Genomic DNA, 6916 nt, shown 5'->3' on the forward strand with positions numbered 1-6916 from the left:
CTAGATTTTCTTCTAGGGTTTTTATGGTGTTAGGTCTGATGTTTCAGTCTTTAATCCATCTGGAGTTAATTTTAGTGTAAAGTGTCAGGAAGGGGTCCAGTTTCTGCTTTCTGCACATGGCTAGCCAGTTTTCCCAGCACCATTTATTAAACAGGGAATCCTTTCCCCATTGCTTGTTTTTGTCATATTTGTCAAAGATTGGATGGTTGTAGATATGTTGTGTTTCCTCTGAGGCCTCTGTTCTGTTCCATTGGTCTATATATCTGTTTTGGTACCAGTACCATGCTGTTTTGATTACTTAGCCTTGTAGTATAGTTTGAAGTCCGGTAGTGTGATGCCTCCTGCTTTGTTCTTTTTGCTTAGAATTGACTTGGCTATGTGGGCTCTATTTTGGTTCCATATGAAGTTTAAGGTATTTTTTTCCAGTTCTGTGAAGAAGGAAAGTAATTTACAAATTTCAACTTTTATTACAGACTAAAGGGTACATGTGCAGATTTTTTACATAAGTAAATTATATGACACTGAGGCTTGGGGTCCCAACAATCTCATCACCCAGGCAGTAAGCATAGTCCCCAACAGGTGGTACTTCAACTTTTCATTCTTAAAGGAACAATTTGTTTCCCTAAGAAAAAGAAGATTGCTGTTAATTGAAATTATAATAGAGAAAAAGAGGAAAGTTAAAAATGCTAATAGCTTATAATTATCTTGAGCTTAATTGAGTCAGTCAGTAAGTATGCAGAATACTGACATACACAGTAAGCTGTGTATGTCAGGGGTATTTTAAATATTTGTCTTCACTAATTTAGTAATCTTCACAACAACCATGTAACATACCTATTATAATTCCCACTTTACAGATGAGAAAACTAAGGCCCACAAAGCTAAGGGATTTGACCAAAATCACCTACCAAGTACATGGAAACATCAGCATTCCAACCCAAGAAATCTTCCTTCAGAGTCTGTGATCCTAACCACTATGAAATAGTTCTCTCAGTAAATTCACCAAAATCTGGATGCCAAGATAATGCAAAGTTCTTTTTTTTTTTTTTTTTTTGAGATAGAGTCTTGCTCCATCGCCAGGTGCTAGGCTGGAGTGCAGTGGCACAATCTTAGCTCATTGCAACCTCCACCTCCTGGGTTCAAGCAATTCTCCTGCCTCAGCCTCCCAAGTACTTGGCATTACAGGCGTGCGCCACCATTCCCAGCTAATTTTTGTATTTTTAGTAGATACGGGGTTTCACCACATTAGCCAGGATAGTCATCATCTCTTGACCTTGTGATCCGCCCACCTCGTCCTCCCAAAGTGCTGAGGTTACAGGCGTGAGCCACCATGCCCGGCCACGAAATTCTTATCACATAACACAGCTGAAACTTATAGAGCATTTAGCATGTGTCCAGCACTGTGGAAGTGGATTACATGCATCAACTTATTTGATCCTCACAAACAGCACTGTAAGTGTTATGCTATAAATTTCATCATTTAAGAGATGTGGAGAAAGAGGCTAAAAGAAGTCAAGGGCATATATTAAAGTTTCATAGCTGTTAAGTGGCCAATCTATGGTTAAAATTTAACCCTCACTTCAGGGTTCATGCACTCAACAGTGATGCCATGAATATAATAAGGGAGAACAGGGCTGGGCACAGTAACTCACACCTGTAATCTCAGCACTTTGAGAGGCTGAGGCAGGCAGATCCCGAGGTCAAGAGATCTAGACCATCCTGGCCAACATAGTGAAATCCTGTGTTTACTAAAATACAAAAAAAAAAAAAAATTAGCCAGGCTTGGTGGTGTGAGCCTGTAGTTCTAGCTACTCAGGAGGCTGAGGCAGAAGAATTGCTGGAACTATTTGGAATTCTGGAAAATCCAAGAAATAGGTTGCTGAAGTAGGAATTTCCAGAATTAATGCAACATGACAGAAGCATGCAGTTGAGTGAATCTCAGTGAGAAGTAACTCCTAGCCAGATGTAGCCAGATTTAACATCTATGCAATACATTTGAAACATCCTATCAGGTTCTATTTCTGCTTGAGCAAATTATCACTCCTAAAGTAGTTTCTGTTTCTTTTACATGTGAAATATTACTGCTATCAAGATGACTTACTTAACAGCAGAGTTTCTCAACCTTAGCACTATGGACATGCTGGGCCAGATACTTCTTGGCTGTGGATAACTGTCCTGTGCATTGCAGGGTGTTTATCAGCATATGTCTGGTCTCTGGATGAAAACAGCAATGCTTTTGTCCCCCAGTCATAATGACCAAGAATGTCTCCAGACATTGTCAAATGTCACCTGGGAGGCAAAATCATCCCCAGTTGAGAACCAGAGCTCTAAGAGAGAAAGAAGGGAAATGGGACTTTGCTTCTAAGCCTTTAAAAAGAGCCTTGGGCTGTGGGACACTCAATAACTACTGTACAGACACTCACTAACTACTAAATGAATGGCACCCAAAGTGGGAAGCTGCCTTTAATTGATTCCTAAAAATTAGGAAATATTAAGGAGTAAGGGAAAGAGCAGTGCCCAAAATGAGAAAAGGGGAGTCTTCTTAGCCTGTTCAATATTTTCCATTGCTGATGCTTTAAACTGCGAGGTGATAGAATCTGTTTAATTCTGCATCATTCTTGGAACTTCCCCAGAGATTCTTCAGAGATCTTGGCCCACATAAAAAGTACAGCATTGTAGAGCATAACATTTTAGAATAATTGGCTCGTGTGCTGTTATGGCCCAGAAAACTGCCTCTCATGTGCCCTGGGCTTGATCATTTGGACTCCTTCCAGAAGCAAAAGAGTGAGAGTTGCCAGATTGGGGTTAGGTGGTGTGGGTTGTCATCTAGGATCATTTGCAATTTCCCACACACAAAAATCCTGAGATGACAAAAGTAGTCCCATCTCGCTACTGGGATGGTTCTCTAGCCATCTAAAGTAATAAAGGCGTGCAAGGAAAATGCTAAGTGATGGTTTCTAGCCTTCAGTTTCCGGACTTCAGTTATTCATTCTTATACTTTCTTTTTTGCATGTAAACTACTTACATTTTGATTTTTAAATAGACTTTTTTTTAAGTCTCTTTTTAAGCCGTGAGATCAACATTTCTTGTGTTGATGGCTTTTTTATCTAATGCATACTAAAATGAACACATGCTTTTCAAATAAAAATTCTCATCTGAGAACTATCTAAAATCATGTTGAGGACTGCTAGTGATGAACCTACCAGACTTCGGGAAACATGGTGTTAGGTAGATGATGGGGAAAATGAGGGTGGGACAAACCTAGAATCATTGGCAGTGGTGGCTGCAGTGTTGCCTGTGAACAGAAGGGGTGTGGAGCAGAGTGGATCAGGATGTTAAGTGAAAGTGATTAGGAGGATGCTCCCTGTGGAAGAGGCCGGTGAATACAGGATTAGTATTTAAACTCACAGGTTAAACTATCAGCAATGGGAAATATTGAAAGACTAAGAAGACTCCCCTTTCCTCATTCTGGGCACTGCTCCTTCCCTTACTCCTTCATATTACCTAGTTTTTAGGAATCAATTAAAGGCAGCTTCCCACTTTGGGTGCCATTCATTCCATAGTTATTGATTGTCAATATTGCCCCACAGCTCAAGACACTTTTTAAAGGCGATAGCCTTAGAAGGAAAGCCCCATTTCCCTTCTTTCTCCCTTAGAACTCTGGTGCCTTTGTATATATACACGTGTATTTGTCATTTGTGTGAACACATCTGAGTAAAACATCCTTATATTATTGTGTGGGAGCTTGGATCTGTAAGATACCCTGTGTTTCTGAGATACTGTGAGTCATTTTGTAAAGCGTGACACTGGAGAGTTGGGTTGAAAGTTCTCAGACTCAATAAAGTATTTTTGTCTGCACTTTATGTGTGCAAAACTTCTCAATGACATCAATAAATTCTAACTTATAATCAATATTGAACATGTTACAATGTGTGGGGACCTCCTTTCTCAGCCTCATCTTATAAGATTCATCAGCTGTGGTGAATGCCCATATTTTTTTCTTTTGCTCAGCAGAATGGGTCAGTACTATACTTCTTATTCAAACTTCAAACACATGGTGACCCATAGGCCTATGCCACTATTTAACTAGCCTGTGTTTGTCACCTCTTTTTCCCATGAACATTGCTTAGTGGCCTTGGAAGACTATTTAAACATGTGCCTAAATTAGGGGCTGATTAGGTTCCAGCAAATACATTGACATTTGTATTGGCAAGAAGAAAAGGCTCCAGACTCTAAAGGCAATTGCATGCTCTTTATCTCCATGGCCTTTTTTGTTGTTGTTCTTAGCTTCTCCAGCTGCTTCTGTAGCTAATACATCACTAGATCATGCTGGCTTTTAACCACTCCAATGTGTGGAGACAATTTTAAGTAAAACTTCTTTCCCTGAAAAAGAATGAATACTAACACATGCACACACACTCACATACACACACACTGTTGGGAGGAGGTCTTGATGTGTGTGTGATGGAGTATATGTTGTTTGCTGAGACATGATGGCAAGGAACACTGAGCCATCTTCAGGAAGGAAACTGCTAGAATAAGCAAGCAGTATGTACTGGTCATGCACTAGTTAAACCAGCTCCCAAATCACAGGATATTTGACCTTGCCCCCATTGTTGACTCACAAAGACTGTTTTTTAGTTTATTTCTATCTTAGTAGTGAACAGGCACTATCTGCCTGTTTAGCCTATCTTTAGTCTATGAAGAAACACTGAGCACCTGCTTATTAAAAATAATCTCTTGTTTATAAAGAGTAAATACATGGGTCAGAGTCTGCTCTGGGCTGTCAGCTGGGAAATGCTGGCAGATCCCTGATGGTCCCACTGTGATCCCATTTTTTGCATTCTATCTTTGTTTCTGTTTCTTAATTCCTTCAGCACCACCTGGGTTGGGGTCTCTACAACCAAGCTGGTCTCAGCACACACACACAACATAAGCAGTAAGGGCAGAAAAAGTGCAAAAGAGAACAAGGTGTGAAGCAGGCATCCTCAAACTATGGCCCTCGGGCCGCATGCAGCCCCCTGAAACCATTTATCTGGCCCCCCGCCACACTTCAGGAAGGGGAACCTCTTTCGTTGGTGGTGAGAGGAGCACAGTATGTGGCGGCCCTCCAACGGTTGGAGGGACAGTGAACTGGGCCCCTGTGTCAAAAGTTTGGGGACGCCTGGTGTGAAGTATATGCCTGTGACCTTGGAAGTCTACATTTAGCTGATTTGCTCAGGCCATAATTGGTCACTTGCTAATCTTTGTAACCTACAGAAAATAATTATTAGTGGGGCCGGGCGCGGTGGCTCACACCTATAATCCCAGCACTTTGGGAGGCCAAGACGGGTGGATCACGAGGTCAAGAGATCGAGACCATCCTGGTCAACATGGTGAAACCCCGTCTCTACTAAAAATACAAAAAAATTAGCTGGGCATGGTGGCGCGTGCCTGTAATCCCAGCTACTCAGGAGGCTGAGGCAGGAGAATCGCCTGAACCCAGGAGGCAGAGGTTACCGGTGAGCCGGGATCGCGCCATTGCACTCCAGCCTGGGTAACAGGAGTGAAACTCCGTCTCAAAAAAAAGAAAAAAGAAAAAAAGAAAATAATTATTAGTGAATATAATTATCTTTCTTGAGAAAGTGGACCCTAGGACCAGATCTAAGTTTCCTTGAGGACCCTGCTCAAGGATGGAATTCATTTGGGGCATTTTTACTCTGGTGACACGTGAATCTCTCCATAAAATTGTTTGCATGGTTCAGTAAACCTTTTCAATAGAAGTCCTAACAGAAAATGTTTTACACACTTTGCTGGCAATGTAGTCTGTCATAACTACTGTCCTACAATGAAAGCATATAAATGAATGAGTGTGGGTGTGTTTCAGTAAAAGCTTATTTACTAAAATCAGCTGTAGGCCAGATTTTTTTTCCTCAGGCCATAAGATCAACCCTGCTCTAGAGGATAGGGAAGAAACCATTTAATATCCTGTATCTAGATTTTCAATGATCAAGAAAGGCTTAAAATAAATTAGTAATTTTATTAAAGTATCTCACTTTTTACTTACTCCAAATGATTTTGGGAGAAAGAAAGATGTGGAGGAATGAATATTTAGGGCTGGGGTATCAGAGTGACAAAGAATAATGCAGGGAAAAAAAAAGGAAAACTTGACAGAGACAGAAAATGTACATCAAAGTATGAGAAATAATAAAATACGGAGAAAAACATTTAAATTTGGTGTCCAGAGTTCTAGACTTTATTCTGTATCTCGTTCTGTGATCACTACTTGTACATTGACTCCTGAGTTTCAATTCTCAAGTCTTTTCAAACATCTGACCAAAGTCCAGACTTTTGTATATTCAAAGTATTTGTTACCTTTTCAAAATTTCATGCTTTCAATTATTTTCCATTTACGTGTTTAAGAGGTTGGACTTTGGTGCTTTCAGAACTACGCTTGTTCAAGCAGATTCATCTTCATTTTCCAAATCCCAGCTGCTTTAAGTGAAGTCTTTGGTCAGTGAATCAGTGCTGGCATGGTGGGTTGGCAGCAGGATATTAGGTGCCGTGCCTTAGCATACAGGGCACTTTATCCTGTATCAGAGTTTGTGGTGCCAACAACACAAATGCCCTTCATCTCCCCCAGTGAAGATACAAGCGAGGAAGTCTGTGACCAAGTCCATCGAATTTTGAGTTTGCTTTGAGTTGCAAGGTCAAGTTAGGAGTCATGTATATACAAGCATAAGGTCTATCAACTTTGTTTAGAGGACTGTAGCTTGTGGGCAGATTCCAAAAGGCAAATGCTCCCAACTGATGAATGTGTGCCCCTTGTCTGGAGCACCATCAAATTGTCTGGACAACAGTATAGCTGGGCTGGCAGGTCAAAAAGCTGGGCAGATGTGTTTGTAGACAGTGGAAGATATTCATGTGGAGTAAGTTA

This window comes from Saimiri boliviensis, chromosome 10, assembly GCF_048565385.1.
Source record: "Saimiri boliviensis isolate mSaiBol1 chromosome 10, mSaiBol1.pri, whole genome shotgun sequence".
NCBI classification, from domain to species: Eukaryota; Metazoa; Chordata; class Mammalia; order Primates; family Cebidae; genus Saimiri; species Saimiri boliviensis.